This window comes from Pantherophis guttatus, chromosome 2 (assembly GCF_059756535.1).
Source record: "Pantherophis guttatus breed Tessera chromosome 2, ASM5975653v1, whole genome shotgun sequence".
NCBI classification, from domain to species: Eukaryota; Metazoa; Chordata; class Lepidosauria; order Squamata; family Colubridae; genus Pantherophis; species Pantherophis guttatus.
This window is the reverse complement of record NC_142064.1, coordinates 46,332,501-46,349,944: the sequence shown is the minus strand read 5'-3', so window position 1 is coordinate 46,349,944 and position 17,444 is coordinate 46,332,501. Positions and strand designations below refer to the sequence as shown.

Below are 17,444 nucleotides of genomic sequence, written 5' to 3'. Positions count from 1 at the left end.
TTGGTTATTGTGTCATTCTCCAGATTTGTTAGCATAGTTTGGTTAGAAGCTTTACTGATTCTTCTTTTGTTTCTTGACATATTATTTTAGATAAACACCTTTCAGAGGCTTTTTTTCTGAAGCTTCTTTTAGAGGCTTCTTTCAGCCTCTGAAAGCTCCATTTGCAAGGCTGGGCGGGGCTACATTTGGAGTATAAGACACACCCAGATTTTCATCCTCTTTTGGGGAGGGGAAGGTGTGTTTTATAGTCTGAAAAATACCATAGATTGCTGTCATATAAACCTAACTGGTCCAAATCTATCCATCCTGTGTGACCCTCCTGGAAGTGAATGCTTAAGGGATGGAGGCTCAGAGGAAAACTTTTCTGTAAGGATCCTGACAATGTAGAAAAGTTTACCCCAAACATTCAATTAGTTTGACTCTGGTGGCTTTTTGTAAACACATTAACAAATAGTTCTATTGGACTTGGGGGGGGGGGTTTCTAGTGTTGGTATTGGTTGGGTTGGGTGGTGGCTCAGTGGTTAGAATGCAGTATTGTAGGCTGCTTCTGCTGACTGCAGGCTGCCTGAAATTTGGCAGTTCGAATCTCACCAGGTGTTGTGGCCCGCCAGCGGCCTGAGTGGATTGTGGCTGATCCTGACGAGGAGGAGGCAGGTGTGGTGTCGCGCCAGCAGCCTTTGCAGCTGGTGCTCGAGTCAGACAGCGAGGAGGCTGAAGAAGATGTGGTGCCAGAGGCAGATATTCAGCCAGGGCCTTCAGATCCTCCAGAGGCTCCTTCAAGTGAAGAGAGCGAAGTGGAGGAGTCTCTTCTCAATGCACGAGCACACAGAACTGCCAAAAGGCAGGACTGGTTACTCAGGAGGAGGTCTCCTTGAGAGTAAGGCTTGGGGCTAATTGGCCACTCCCTTAGCCTATTTAAGTTTGCACACAGCTGGCAAACATTGCAGGAAACAACGTGTGTTCGTCCGGTCGTTCGTTGAGCATTTGAGAGTGAATTTTCCTTGCAAACCTGGTTTCTGGGCTAATTGCCAACTCTTGTAAGCCTTTATCTAATCTTTGGAATTTCTGACAGGCTGTTAAGGACATTTTTAGTAATAACCTACATTTGAAAAAAACTGTGTTTGTAGTAAAATGGAGTTGTTCGGAGTTTTGTGTGTGCTACATTTCTTGGGTTCCATAGCTGGGGCATAACACCAGGCTGAAAGTTGACTCAGCCTTCCATCCTTCCGATGTCGGTAAAATGAGGACCCAGATTGTTGGGGCAATATGTTGACTCTGTAAAACTGCTTAGACAGGGCTGTAAAGCACTGTGAAGTGGTATATAAGTCTAAGTGCTATTGCCATATATTTTTAAGTTCATGAATGATATGGATGTTTAAGATGTTTATGCTTAAGAGTTGTTTTAATCCTGCTGTTTGTTAATACATTTTGTTGTTGCAAACCACTTGAATTTTTGTGATGGGCAGTAGGCAAATGTTTATAATAAACGACTGCATAAATAAATTAACAACTCTCCCCCCAAGGGCGCTTTTTTTACTCTTGTTAAAGATTGCTGATGTGATATAGAATCTGTCAGAAAGGTCTACAGAGCGCATGCTGGCTGAGGAATTCTGGGAGTTGAAGTCTACAAGTCATAAAGTTGCCAAGGTTGGAGACCCCTGCTATAGAGCACCTCTGCTTAAGCTTTCAGTGACAAAGTTGCAAATGTTACATTATGTCATGCCCTGTATACAAGGTTTTACATGATTTCTACATGATTTCTTTCTTGGGGGAGAGGAAATTTTCATTCTTTTACACAGTGTGTGAGAAATAGGAATGCATTTCTGATGTTTTTAGCCTCCGTCTCAAGCTAAGAATACTCAAGTCAGCATAGAAATCCTAACGTTAAATTCATTCCGGTATTGCAAAGCACCTTAGCTCCTTCTGTTTCTTCCAATCCAATGAATGCAACTATGTGATAATAACCGGCAGTTCTCCACTGTCAGTTCATTTGATCTCTGATTCAGAGGTGGGTTTCAAAATTTTTTACTACCAGTTCTGTGGGTGTGGCTTGGTGGGCATGGCATGGCTTGGTGTGTGTGGTTTGTGTTGGTGGGCGTGGCAGGGGAAGGATACTGTAAAATCTCCATTCCTATCCCACTCCAGGAGAAGGATACTGAAAAATCTCCATTCCCTCCCCACTCCAGGAGAAGAATACTGCAAAATCCCCATTTCCTCCCTTATCAGCTGGGACTTGGGAGGCAAGGAATAGATGTGGGTGGGGCCAGTCAGAATTTTTACTACCAGTTCTCCAAACTACTCAAAATTTCCGCTACCGGTTCTCCAGAACTGGTCAGAACCTGCTGAAACCCACCTCTGCTCTGATTCCATTATTTGAATATTTGATTGTCTTGTTTTGGCTTAATTTTGGTTGTTTGATTTTAAATGCTTAGCCACTTGTGGCATTTTCACTACTGTTCTTTGCTTTGTATTAGTTCTATTCTTATCCTATTTCATAAATGTTGCAATATTTTCAGGATCAGACTCAATAAGATTAGCAAGAGTTAAAGATTTAACAATATATTCTTTTATTTACATTAGGCATTCTATATTCACTGAATATTCACAGATAGAAGCAAGCAAAAGGGTGTAGGTAGCTCCTTATATATACAATGGGTGGAGCTATATGTGGGAGTGGTGAATTATGAATACATTAAGAAGTGAAGAATAAGTTAACCCCTGATACCCTGTCTGTACACTATTTACACATTAGAGAATAAGGCATTTACATCTGACAAATCCCCCTCTAAATGCCGATTCGTTATACAACACCAGTTACATTCAGATTCAGGACAATACAAAACATACAACTTAGAGGTTAAGTATTTATGCTGTTTAGAAGGTAAAGGCTTTGTCAATATATCAGCTAATTGTTCTGAAGTGTCGCAATGCACTGCTTTAATAAATCCATCCTGAGATAATTGTCTCACATGTTTAAACTTTATGTCTATATGTCTGGACCTTTGTCCAATGGCATCAGATCTAGATATTTCAATGGCTGCTTTATTGTCTTCATGCATAACAAAAGGCAGAGCAGGTTTTTTCCAGACATTTGAAATTAAATCATTAAACCATACAAGGTTATTTGCGGCCTTGGATAAACAAACATATTCCGCTTCTGTTGTTGAAGTAGCCACTAGATCTTGTTTACCAGTGTACCAGTAAACTGGACAGTCATTTAAGAGAAATACATAACCAGATGTGCTTTTTCTGCATGAGGTGTCTCCAGCCCAATCTGCATCTGCGTAACACGTAAGCTTTGGTTCTTTAATATCATTAGGCTCTAACATTAAACAAAAGTCTAGAGTACCTTTTAAATATCTTAAAATTCTTTTAACAGCTTCCCAGTGGTACATTGTTGGTTTGCTGACATGCCTAGATAATAAATTGAGTGGTAAAGCGATATCTGGTCTAGTCCAATTAGATATGTAAAGGAGTGAACCTATGATTGATCTATAGAATGTATTGTCCTTGAACTCGGGAGAAGATTCATCAGAATTTCTTAGAAAGTCAGTTTGCATAGGGGTATCACAAGATTTGGCATTGTTTAAGTTGCATTTATTTAAAAGATCTATGATCTTATCTCTCTGGGTAAGTTTGAATCCCCCTTTTGTCTTATTAATTTGGACACCAAGGTATTTGTTTACCTTGCCTAAAGATTTCAATGAGAAATGCTCATTTAGTTTAGTTACAAAAGTTTCTCTTCTTTCTTTATGTTTTCCTATGTATAAAATGTCATCCACATAAATTAATACAAATTCAATGTAATCATCACCCCTCTTGACAAAGAAACAATTATCAGCAGTGGTAGCGTTGAAGTCCATGGTCTTAAGTACTTTTACTAAACAATCATACCACCGTTTACCAGATTGTTTTAGCCCGTATAAACTCTTGTTTAACAACCAAGTCTCATTTCTGTTTGTGTATTGACTATGAGGTGCTCTCACGTATATTTCTTTATCTAATTCTGCGTGTAGGTACGCAGTCTGTATGTCATATTGGAATACATCAAGATTGAGTGCTGATGCTACCACTAGAGCTGTTTTGACACTCTCTGTTCTTACAGTGGGGGAATACGTGTCAGTATAGTCCTCCGGATATTTCTGTGCATAACCCTGTGCAACTAATCTAGCTTTGTATAGAGTATTTCCTCCCTCTAAATTCTTAATTTTATATATCCATCTGGTACCAATAATTGTCTTATCTTTAGGTGCAGTTGCAGGTGTAAATACATTTAGTCCTTGTAAACTTTCCATCTCTTTCTTCATTGCTAATTCCCATTTTTCCTTTTCTTCGTGAGGAAGTTTTAACACTTCCTCGTATGTATTGGGTGTTGTTGGTTCACCATTCATGTGCATTACATAATCCTTGTATTTATTTGGCATTTGATTTCTGGTGTTTCTAATGATTTTCTCGGGTTTACTATCGTTATCATGCAAATATCTTGCTTCCTTTTTTGTTAGTGTGTCTGTCTTTATTTTGAGTTGGCTATTTGTCCAAGTTTTGGTTTTGTTTTTATATTTGTTGATATTTTGCTTTTCTATAGTCCCTTTCTCATGAGATTTTGTATCTTCATGTTTATTTGGGAATATCTCATTAAGATGTAATTTAGACCAGTTAGCTTGTTCATGGAACACAGCTGTTCTGGAGACTATAAATTTGTTGTTACTATCAATGAATCTGTATCCTTTAGTGCCAGTCTCATATCCCATAAATCTGAGTCTCCTGGACACATTTTCTCCCTTTCTTCTTAATTGTTTAGGTATGTGTACGTCTGCTGTGACTCCAAATATATGCATGTGTGCTAATTTTGGTTTTCTATTATACATCACTTCATATGGTGTCTTATTTACAATGCTGGACCATGTTCTATTTTGTGTGTAATTTGAATAATGTAAGGCTTCTGACCAGAATTGTTTGCTTAAGCCAGCATCTTCCAATGTGCATCTAATCATGGTTTGTAATGTGGAATTTTTTCTCTCTGCAATCCCGTTTTGGAACGGAGAAAATGGACTAGATGTGTAATGTAACATTCCTTTGTCTTTTAACCATTGTGAGAATTCTTTAGACATGAATTCGCATCCTCTGTCTGTCATAATTTGTTTTATTTTGATGTTGTGTTGTGTTTCTATGCGTTTGTAAAATTCTTTAAATTTTTGAAATGTTTCATCTTTGTGTTTTAATGTGTAAACAAATCCATAGCGGCTATAATCGTCCACTATTGTCAGGAAGTAACGTTTCCTATAAGTGATTGATGGAGTTAATGGACCAACTAAGTCCATGTGTACTAAATCAAAAATTTTGTTAGTTGATCTGGTAGATTTTCTTGGCCTGGGACTAGTTTTTAGTTTTGTAGATTTACATACTGAGCATTCCAGATAATTTTCACAATTTTTTATTTTAACACCTTCTGCGTGTTCAGTCATTTTTTGCACTACAGGAAAACTGGCATGTCCTAACTTCCTATGCAATATGTGAGCACACTCATCATGAATTGGTTTACCTATCTTTGGCTTCTTATCGTTGTGTGCATCTGTGTGATCATGAGATATTTTACATTCATCATTGTCACTGTTGCTAACATTCTCATCATCTATTTCAATACAATCTTCCATATTTGAATCAATGTTATGTAACCATTTTTCTTTTGTTATTAGATAAGGTAGTCCTCCTTTAGTCACCACAGTGCCTACATTTATTTTATTCCTTTCCAAAGTTGCCTTTCCTTTTGAAAAGACAATGTTAATGTCAGAATCTCTGCTTAGTTTTATGGCACTTAATATGTTATGAGGTATTTCAGGTATTAGTAATACCCCCTCTATTTTTCCTAAACCAGGCAAGGTTACATTTCCTCTACCTAATACTTGAACCTTTTCTTGGTTAGCTACCTTAATTACAAATTTGTCTTCTGCAAATGAAGACAATATACTTTTGTTATTAGTGGTGTGATTAGTTGCTCCAGAATCAATAAGCCAATTATTGTTCTCACTTTGTTGTGTGTTAGTGTTGTCTTGTTTATTTAATCCATTCAGTGAACCAGACTTTCTATCCTTTGAATTGTCTCTGCCCCCTCTATTCTCTCTGTGATTTGGTGGGCTCCTATATCTATGTCTTTCTATAGAAGGCTGTCTATAATCGTATTTGTTTCTGTATTCTGATCTATATCTTTCTCTTAAGAATTTTGGGCAATCTCTTCTATTGTGTTCCCTGGATCCACAATTATGACATTTAAATGTTCCACTATATTTTTCTTGGAAAGCTACTTTCCTATATGATTTATGTTCTGTGTGATTGTTAGAACGATTCCTTCTAGAATTATCTTCTGTTATCAATTTGTTAGATAGACTTTCTATGGATAAATACCCTAGATTGATTGTGTCTAAATGTGACATAAAATTGTCCCATGATGGATCAAGTGAGTTGATAATAACACTTTTCATTGTTTGGTCTGAAATCACCTCCCCCCTCAAATGCAGTTCAGCTCTTATTTTGTTCAAAGATATTAAATGTTCACTTATGGAAACCCCTGGTTTTATCCTAGATGAAAAGAAGTCTTTAGATATCCTTGTGGTAGTAGCTACACTGTCACTGTGAAACAAATTAAACATGCATTGAATAATTTCTGAAACAGTCAAATTTGGCTTAATGCTGTGATACATTGCAGGAGACACACTAGATATTATTAAGAAAAAAGCTCTATGGTGTAAACAATCTATTTTTAGTGTCCAAGGTCTTTTTGGGGGACTAGTGATAAAAAACAGTAAGTTTTCCTTCATAAAGACAACCTGGAGCTGTTGATACCATTCTTGTAAATTAATACCATCAACCCTTAGTTTTGGGAAGTCACTGGGTAAATTTCCGATATTATTGGGTCCATTACTTACAACCTGAGGTAGTCCGTGGTCTCGTAAATGCAGAAAATTGCAAAACGGCGTGGGGATGCTCGCTACGAGTCTGCATGATCTTCTCTCCTGTTCATGTCTTCCCGGATCGTCAGCGTAGTTTCGCGCATGCGCGTTGCTCATTTCTTCTTCGGCGTCGTCGTGGAAGGTTCTCCTCACTGCGGCCCGCTCGCTCTGCTCTTTTTCAGATGAGTCGGTCTCTGGTTCGACTTTGGGGGTTCTGGCGACGGTGGCTGTTCTTCCTCTTCTATTGGGAGCGTTGGTGCTTGCTTCGGTCTGCGGCGTAGGGCGGTATCGGCAGGGCTCTCTGGGTTCCGGCGTCAGCGCTCTAGTAGTCAGGATGGGAGCGGGCAGGTCTTGAGGCATTGGCTTGCTCGCTCGCTTTTTTGGTATCTTTTTAGTAATTTTCAGTTTTGGCCCAAATGCAGCAAAGAGCGTTTTCATCGCTGATTTTATTTGGTGTTTTGTTGGATCTTCCTCACTTTCTGGTTCTGATTCTTCTGAGGTGTTTGAATCTTCCTTTTCATTTTCGTTGTCTGATAACATTTTTCGCGCCAGAAATTTTGAATTGAGCTTGCTGATTGGTTCTGCTTCGTTCATCTTGGAGGCCGGTTGAAACCAAGATGGCCGCCATTCAAATTTTTGCGCGGGATCATCGTTTTTCTTCTTTGTAATGATTTTCTCCGCAGTCATATTACTCACTATTTTTGGATCTTTAGGTTTTTCATTGGTGATGTTTTTCTCTCTCGCTGCTCCGCTGTTTTTCAGCATATCTTGGAGGTTCGCGATGAGGCTTTCATCATTCTTCTGGCTTTTTAACAGTTTTAATATCTCTGACCTGAGTTCGTTATTTTCTATTTCGATTTCCTCCTGGTCATCAATTATTTCTTCGTCTTCAGTGGTGTATTCTTCGGATTCTCTCGAAATTGCATTCGTGGATTCGTTGATTATTTCTTGTTCCGTTTCCATTTCTTTGCTGTAGGCCCTGGTGTTGGGCCTGTCTTTCTTAGACATTTTAAAGCTTTTTTATTGAGTCAATTAACCATCCTCTGCTACCAGTTTGTTGCAATATTTTCAGGATCAGACTCAATAAGATTAGCAAGAGTTAAAGATTTAACAATATATTCTTTTATTTACATTAGGCATTCTATATTCACTGAATATTCACAGATAGAAGCAAGCAAAAGGGTGTAGGTAGCTCCTTATATATACAATGGGTGGAGCTATATGTGGGAGTGGTGAATTATGAATACATTAAGAAGTGAAGAATAAGTTAACCCCTGATACCCTGTCTGTACACTATTTACACATTAGAGAATAAGGCATTTACATCTGACAATAAATGTATAATGCTATAAATGCTTGCAACATTTTTTTAAATTTTAATCCTAACCCTGCCCTTTTTCGTATACAATTCATTCAAACATGCCAATATTCTTCTTCTTTCTCCTCCTATTTTCCCACAACAAGGTGTGAGGTGAGTTGAACTGTGTGAGTGTGACTGGCCCAAAGTCACCAGTTGGTTTTTTTATGCCTAAAGTGAGACTATTAATTCACAGTCTCTTGGTTTCTAGCCCAACACCTTAACCACTACACCAAGCTTGCTCTTGTACTTATTTTTTGTTGCATTAAACCTATGACTCTTCTTAGTAGTTTACAGCCAATTGTAGCTTCTATCTTTCTTGTTTTCCTTTACTGAAACAAAACAATGCATTCTCTGAATAACACAAGCCTTACTGCCAACTGGAAGAAATTTCTGATAATTTAAGGGGTTCTAGGGAATACATCTAGTTGTTATTCCAGGAGGTAGATTACAAAATCCTGCTTCATATTTTGGGATGGGTTCATTCTTTCTCATTTCTTGACTAGAAGATTTTATACACATGCTAGGTGTGTCCATAAAAGGGGATGTATACTGCTGTTTAGGATATAAGAGCATATCTTAAATTGTAATTGTTAATAGCAAATAGTCTTAATAATGGCAATTGTACTGCATGTATTGTTTCCTTATTATCTAATTTAACAGCCTTACAAATCATGGATTACTTAAAACTGAATTGTAGGCCCCCAGTGTTCTCAAGGCTGAAATTATTAGATTACCCATCAAGCAACTACAAAAATTATGATGAAATCCAGTTAAGTGGTGGGAGTAATCAAGTTATCATGTCAATCTAAAATATTCCAAGTAACAATTTAATTTATATTAAATGAGATAATTTAAAATCAAAAATAATGAGCTCTTAAGTAATATTTTTAGATGTCCAAGAATTGATAATCTTTTTTTCATCCACAGCTAATCACAAGGGACAATTATTGTACTTCAGTACATACGTTAGTTTGAGCAGAACAATTCTATACTCAGCTTGCACCAGGAACATTATCACTATGCTGTGAAAATACAAAACATAAGCATAGAAGATATATTAGATGTTGCTGAATGCACCATTTTCCCATTCTCCTGCTGGTTCAGCTCAAGAGAATAGTGACATTAACTCAACATTAATGGATAGATAATAGCAGTAGCACATAGACTTCATAATGCTTTAGAGTGCTCTCTAACCAGTTTACAGAGTTAGCCTATTGCCCCAACAATATGGCTCCTTATTTTACTGATCTCGGAAGAATGCAAGGCTGAGTCAATTTTGAGCCAGTCAGGATCAAACTCTTGGCAATGGGCAGAGTCATGAGAATGCCAGAGTGTTCTAAAACATTAGCTCAAGCTAGTGCAAACAGCAGTGACTCTATTAGTGCTATTCATCCAGCAACCCATCAGCCAAGTATTTTCTTATCAAAACATCAAACCACAATAGAGTACATCACATCTAGAAAGATACATAGTCTTCTGACCCCACTCCCCAAACAGATGAACCCTCTGATGTGAACTCAAAAGTTTCCTCTATTAGGAGCGCCGGCAGCCCCAGCAAAAAGTTTCTCTCACAGGCTAACAAGACCATCCGGCCTGGAAGATGAATAGTTTTCTGCCACACCTATTCATCTCTGGCCCTTGCCTTTTATCCCCAGAAGTAAGGTGGGGCCTCACTAGCAGCAGTGGCTCTTCCTTCCCCAGGATCAGCCCACAGCTTTCCATTGCTCTACTCTTCTCTGTCTTCTGCGCAGCCGCATGTGAGGCACTGGATCCAGCTGTTCCTCCTCTTCTTCATCAACCACCTCCAGACCTGGGGGCTGTTGACTCTCCATCTGAGGGCTGATGGATGGCCCAGGCTCTGCATGTCTCTCTCTCTCTCTCTGCCAGCTCCATTCCCTCTTCCCCCTCAGAAATCCCAAGTTGCCCTGATGCTGACCCTGACTCCCACGCCTCCTCCTCCGATTCAACTGTTAGAGGGGCTGGTGGCCAACAGACCACAACACCTAGGTAGGAAGCCTTTAGACAGTATACATAGAAATTATAGGACAAAAGACAATGACCAATCCTGTGAGGAAACTTTTCTTTCAAAGGACAGCATGCTGCTTCTATTTTAGGCCATCACAGATTTGCTCAGTCTTCATAGCTCATCTTTATTTTCTACCCTCTACTCTGCAGTGAGACTGGAGAATGAAACCCTTCTAGCAATTTACTGAGGGAAAAGGTGAAGGGTTGTGATGGGTGGATTTTATTTATTTATTTAATACAATTTACAGGCTGTTAAACTCAGCTCTAGATAACTCTGGGTACCTAAATTTTAAAAAGGAAACAGACATGTGTAAGGCAAACTTTTCATATGAACAACAAACCATCAATTTGTCCTAAGATTTGGGAGAAGAGCCAGGATTTCATGAACTGTGGGCAAAACATCCATCAATAGCTCTCATTATAGAGGGACATGGGTTTTTGACCAATGGCTAGAATGGTTGATTTAGGCATTTGTCAAAAACCAGTCTGTGGGGGTAGGGAAGGCGGATGGAGACTTCCTACTCTTGATTTACCTGGAAGTCCCATCCTACCCTATCCTTGATCAGAAGCAGAGGTGTCTAGCAAAAGAAGGGGGCTATCTTCTGTTCCTTTAATGGAAAGACCTTACCCCATACAACCTGTCAACATTTGTGCTAACATGTCACCAACAGGGACTGAATTTACTATATATCAAAAGAAGATGCTGCCATTTTAATTGTACTCTGTCACCTGTCTATGCATAGATATATTCCTGTAGACAGACCATTAACATTGCTTTTATTTGCACACATTACAGTTTGGTCTAATTTACAAGGATCTCAGACAGATTTGGAATTGTTTAAACTAGCAGGTAGATGTTGACCAAGCCAAACTTTAACCATCATGGTTAGCATAAATCAGTTTTTTTTTTATAATCATAACAAAACAGATAGGTCATAAGGAAGCTAACTATAGATGATTGCCCTCCCTCTTAAAAATATACAACCTTACAAATTGATCCTGCTTCAAAATGCTCATTTGAGGTTTACAGGCATGATTTAATACCTTATTAAAGTCCTATAAATACTTTCCAACTTAAATGAAGGCACTCATGGGAAAACCTGGGGACTGTAAGAGAATATACTATTTCTTATTATTATCTTAGAGTTGTGAACTGATTAAATAATTTCAGTTGATTAATCACCTGTCATTTAATTCATTAATTGATCTCTGAATTACATTTGAGCATATTTGGATATTTCCTAAACCTTGGTAATAATGTCCTTTTGAGAGTCTGAAGTGTGACAGAAGTTAGCTGTGCAATAAGCAAAAGCTACAGTTAATTTTTAAAGGGGACTTTTTAAATTGATTCCCTCTTTCAGCAATACACCAGGAACCAAAATAGCTGTAAAATCTACCTTCAGTGCTCTTTTTCACTGGTAAAATTTGCCCCTCCAATGAATCAATTAAGGCTTTATTGATTCAATTGATTAAAATTATAATTCTGCTATGCACTATATAACATATAAATTGGATGCTTAATTAAAATGAAGGAACTTTAGTAGAGGGTTTTTATCCTCTCTGTTCTAATGGTTATAGTGAACTATTGATTAGTTAGGGCAGGGGTCAGCAACCTTAAATACTCAAAAAGCCATTTGGAACCATTTCCCACAGAAAAGAAAACACTGGGAGCCACAAAACCTCGGTGGGCGTGGCCAACTTGACATCACTCACTTTCACAGTCACATGACATCCCCCCCAGCCATGCATACCCAGCTGGTCATTAGGGCAGAGAACTGGTTGTTAAAAAACAACGGGAACCACAAAACCCTTTTGACATCTCTCTCCCTCCCTCCTCCCTCCCTTTCTCCCCCCCATCTCTGTATCTTTCTGTTTCTGTCCCCGCCGCTTCTCCATCCCGTGCTGTCGCCCTTACCTTCTCAGGCCAGGTGAAGAGTGACTGGGAGGGGAGGGCAAGGGGTGGGGCCAGCCAGTGGTGGGATCATCCAACAGGGAGTCACAGCAGACGCCCAAAGAGCTGCATGCGGCTCTGGAGCCGCAGGTTGCAGACACCTGAGTTAGGGTATGTGCTTCAGTCAAAGGAGATGGGGATCAAGTTTTTTTTTAATCCATCTGAAGAGGCAATATTTGGTTTTGCCTTTGCAAGAGATTTCTGCATATGGACAAGGAAACTTTTCATTCAAATTACAAAAGAGGTATTCCTATCAGGCACCCAATTTCAATAGCTGAAGCGTTCAATATCTTAGCACTAGCAGGTGGCAATTTCTGAAGAACAAAATGAGTTCTTGCATCAAATTTATAAATAATGTGGGCAAATAGAAAATCTTGGACATTTGATATAGCATGTTAGTTCTTCATCAATTTAAGGTCATCATGAATAGCAGCGTTGGGTTGTGAAGTACAAATTATCGTCCTTGAAGTTCTGAAGAAGCATTTTTATTGTAAAAAGATTAGTCCTGCTTTACTTGTTAAGTGTGGGAATCCAATGATGATTTTTTTCCTGTATACTTTTTTAATTATCTTCAAATTCATTTAGCAGTATCTTGTTAGTAATGGTGGCACACCTCTTTGCAAAATCATTGTTTCTAACTATTGCAATTCTTAAAACTATGTACAATAAGTTCTATTTTCTGATAATGAACATTTTATAATAAACATGTTCTGTTTCTGTCTTGGTTTTAGCTACTCCCATGGAAGTTTATAATTTTCTGCTAGGGTTGCCAGGTGTCCACTGTTTGAGTGGACAGTCCACTTTTTTCATATTATGTTCACTATTTTTTTTCACAAAATAGTGGACATTTTTTTATTCAAAAGCTTTATGATGAAATGGTACGTAATCTAAAGCTGTACAGTCTAAGAGAATAAGGATAGGAGAATTGTGTTTTATCTTTTTTTTCATAAGTTAGAATGAGACAAAGATTGAATGCTCATTGCAATAATCACATTTTACACAACAGCGCAAAAAATGCATTAAAGCAGTTATCTTTTGGTGTCGAAAATGTAGTGCTGAAGGTTTTTGCCGAATTTTCGAATTCTGCGAAGAAACGAGAAGAGTTGAAATCATTTTTTGAGTTTTGCGAGTCAGAATTCCATGAAGTTTTGCGCCATGTTCCAACACGTTGGTTAAGTTTGTTTAAAGCGGTCGAAAGACTTCTTTTAAACTGGATACCTCTAAAATCGTGTTTTATTTCTCTTGGATTTGATGAGTGCCATAAGGTTATCTGGAACCTTATTTTGGATCAGGAAAATGAACTCGCAAAGGACGATGAACCAACAATTTCAGAATTGTATTTATATTTCACGCACTTCTTCATGTCAATAATGCAAGACACCCTACTGAAGCTGGAAAGCAAGAAAATTCTTGCATGTGAACTTCACATTATCATGTGTAAGCTGCGTGATTCTTTGCAAAAAAAATACGATGAGCAGTTTTTTGGAATGAAAGTTTTATTTGCCTTACGTAAAAAACATTTGCCTGAGAATGCCGTGCAAAAGTTCAAGAAAGAAGCCATCAACGTGTATCAAAGAGCCATTGCGTACCTAGAAAAGTGGTATAATTTCACCGATTCAGTATATGAGACACTAAGTTGTTTCAATCTAATTGATCGCAATAATCCTTCAACTTTAGAAGAAATGACGAACATCTGGTTATTATCACCATGGCGAGAAGAACTTCCACCCAACACTCTCTTCGATGAAATTTCTGCCTTAGAAGAAGTTTATGTTCATCTGCAGGGCGATTCATCCCTTGATAAGTGGACATACTTTTTCACGTCAGCTCCGAGTTTACTGAAACTGTTCCAGTATTGTGCATCAATTCCGGTATCAAATGCAAACGTTGAACGAATTTTCAGCATCATGGGAAATTTGTGGACTGATGAACGTAACCGACTGCTTGTATCAGTTCGAAGTGAACTTTGTATGTTTTTTAATATTTCTCAACGTTGTACTGAAACTAAAGAATTATTCCTTAAACACAAAGAATTGATCAAAGCTGCACAGTCAAATAAAAAATACACATGACAGCAAAGTAAAATGTAATTTAATATTTTACATATTATTATAATATATTTGATGTTTTGAATTTTAAGTAAAGTTTTGAAGTGATTATTTTAATACGTGTTAAAATGTTTGTAAGAAAATATATAATTTAATTGTAAATTTTTTTTAGTTTTTTACTACTTAACCCTCCCCCTCCTCTTGTCCGCTATTTTTTGGAAGCAGACCTGGCAACCCTACTGCTCACTGATGGCTAATATATCATATTAATACATAAATCAGCAATACACTAGTTAGAATATTATATTTAATTGTGTCACACTTCATAGTTTCTGAAATCCATAATTAACCTTTTTGGTAACCTGTGTTTTGGTAACACAGCTAATTACATTTAAAAGTAAACTTGTCCTTTCTGACTTTCATCAGATGTTATCACAAGAAACTATAGTTTGGGCCAGGGTGAAATATAAAATTAGTTACTACCGGTTCTGTGGGCGTGGCTTGGTGGGGGGTAATGTGACTGGGTGGGTGTGGCCAACTTTTTTCTTTTTTAAACTTCTCAAAGCATTTTTTCTAATGCTTTGAAAAGTCTCTCTGCCGATTGGAACTCAGCTGGGATCGTCAGAGAGGCTCTTTAAAAAATGCCTCTCTGCTGATCAGGGAACTCAGCTGGGATCGTCAGAGACTTTTCAAAGCATTTCTTTTACCACCTCTTCGGCCAAGAGGTTGCAGAAAGAAATGCTTTGAAAAGCCTCTGATGATCCCAGCTGAGCCACGTGATCATCAGAGGCTTTTTTTTTTTACTTTTAAAAGCATTTTTTCATAGAAGAGGTTGTAGAAAAAATGCTTTTAAAAGTAAAAAAAAAAGCCTCTGATGATCATGCGACTCAGCTGGGCATGGGGGGTGGGTGGGCACAGAGATTTTTGCTACCGGTTCTCCGAACCACCCGCCGCCATCGCTACCAGATCAGATGATCCGGTCTGAACTGGGAGCATTTCACCCCTGGTTTGGGCCATATTAATGAAGAGAGCATTTTGCCCCAATCTGTCTTGCTTGCTTGATCTGGCAATAAATAATCCCAGATAATTTTTAAACTTTTTGCCTTGGTAACTTTCCTTGTTACAAATTCAATAGACTTTTCAGAAGAGATAAGGCAAACTTTTTAAAACATTGAAGGAGCCTTGCAAGTCTAATCAAGAAAGGCTTTAATTTAAATTCAAAAGTTGCAGTAAGGAAACAACATTGTAGAACTAAGTACTAAGTCAAATATTTAAAACGAGATCATGCTTAATAAAGCAAGCAGCAAAACACTGTAAGTGGGACTTGATCATATTTAGATAATTACAGTAGTTCAAGTTCTATCTACAATACACAAAATTGGTATTGCACTACAAATCTACAGTTGCCTCGAATGGATAATAATTTCCTGTAGCAAATCATAATATTTTCAAAGAGTAAGTTTTTTTTCAAATACATCTCTGATAAGAAAAACAAGTCAAAGCATGTTTCATGTTTTGTTTGTTTGCTGTTAACCTTATGTCAGAAGTAATAATGGTTCCAATCAAATAGGTAAGAACTGATAGCTGAAGTAAAAAATTGCAGAAACATGAAAACAGTCCTGGCTGAACATCTAACCTGCACTTTAGGAAAGTCAGTTTCAGAATGTCTCAAAAGTTGGACACGATTGAAAAAGAAAGGAATTAAAGAAATAGAAGGTTCTGAACAGACAGCTGCAAAACTTGCCATTGAGGATGGCAAATGGAAAACTTCCGAAGAAACCATCGTTGCTATCCTTGTATTCTTATATGTTGACTCTTCAAAATATATTTATGATAAAAGATGGAGTTTACAATAAGAAATAACAAATTGCTAATAGGGCTTATACAAGGGTGCCTTGTGCAGAATTCCACTTAGTTAGATAAGAAAAATAACCTATTGAGTTGCATGTATAGGTTCCTATCACCAGTCTTAATGACGAGTGTGTAAATGCAAGTCGGTGAACCTGTACTGTGATATTGCATCTCCTTTTTTTTTCTCTCTTTTTTACCTGTAATGGTGCCCTCTCTCATACAGTGCCCTCATGTGGTACATAGTTTGCACACCAGATTGAGATAGCCCTGGTTGCAACCAATAAAGATTTGGTTAGAAGGGTGAGTTAAGTCGTTACGAAAGATTCTATAAGAAAGACAAGAATAAAATGCTTGCTACTTGAAGAATGTGATGCATTTTTAATGGACTATGGAGAGAACTGAAAGCAGAATTACTCAAGCTCATATTTAGTCTTAATTGTCTGGTATAAGAAGAGCTATTTTTAGATTGAGAAATGTGAAAAATAATGTACAATATAAGGAAGAGTATACATCAAATTCAGGTAAATGAAAACATAATTAAACAAACTGTAAGTGTATTGAAGGTAACAGATAAATTATACTCCAGGGTACTGGCAGACAAGGTGAATTAATCCCAAAATACAGAAGAATGTCATAGACATTAGAGTTACTGGTAATTTTCTTTGAGCAATCATGGAGAATGGCTTAGGTGCCTAAATATTCGACAGGTTTGGTCCTTATAAGAATGAAAATAATTTTTTAAATAATTTTTTTGTAAACAATAATTGATGCTAGTACAGAAAGAGTGATGATGAGAAACAGATTTAAGCATTTTAGCAAATTACATTCGGAACATGCTCCATCAGCTCCTTAAAAACTGTGGACTTGGAGGCTGTTGATGTCTGTAATTTAGTTGAGAAATCCAATCATAGCTAGTCTGTGAAAATGGAACTTTTTTCCTGTTCACCCTAAACCAGTTGCCCAACCTTGGCAACTTCTGGCAGTTCAAGTCCTCCAGGCTTAAAGTTGCCAAGGTTGGAGACCCCTGCCTTAAACCATTATAGAGGCAGGCTGGGCCATGAAATAGTGAGTTCATCAGAATGACAGATGCTCCTAAAAATAGATGCAAACACATGATAAGAATTTTTGTTTTGCAGAATCCATTCTGGGTCAGTCACCCAGAAGTTTTATCTTCTAAGCTTTTGGACTCGTGATGGAGCCCATCTTTTGGAATTTCTTTCTATTTTACTTTTGTTCTCTTTCCTCAAGTACATAGGCTAGGA

The 17,444-nt window shown here is 37.7% G+C and overlaps 1 long non-coding RNA gene across 2 annotated transcripts in view; it reads right to left on the bottom strand.

Moving 5' to 3' along the window:
• LOC117679097 (uncharacterized) overlaps positions 1–17,444 on the bottom strand; it is a 110,141-nt gene that overhangs the window by 37,000 nt on the left and 55,697 nt on the right. The gene's annotated exons all lie outside the window — the stretch shown is intronic.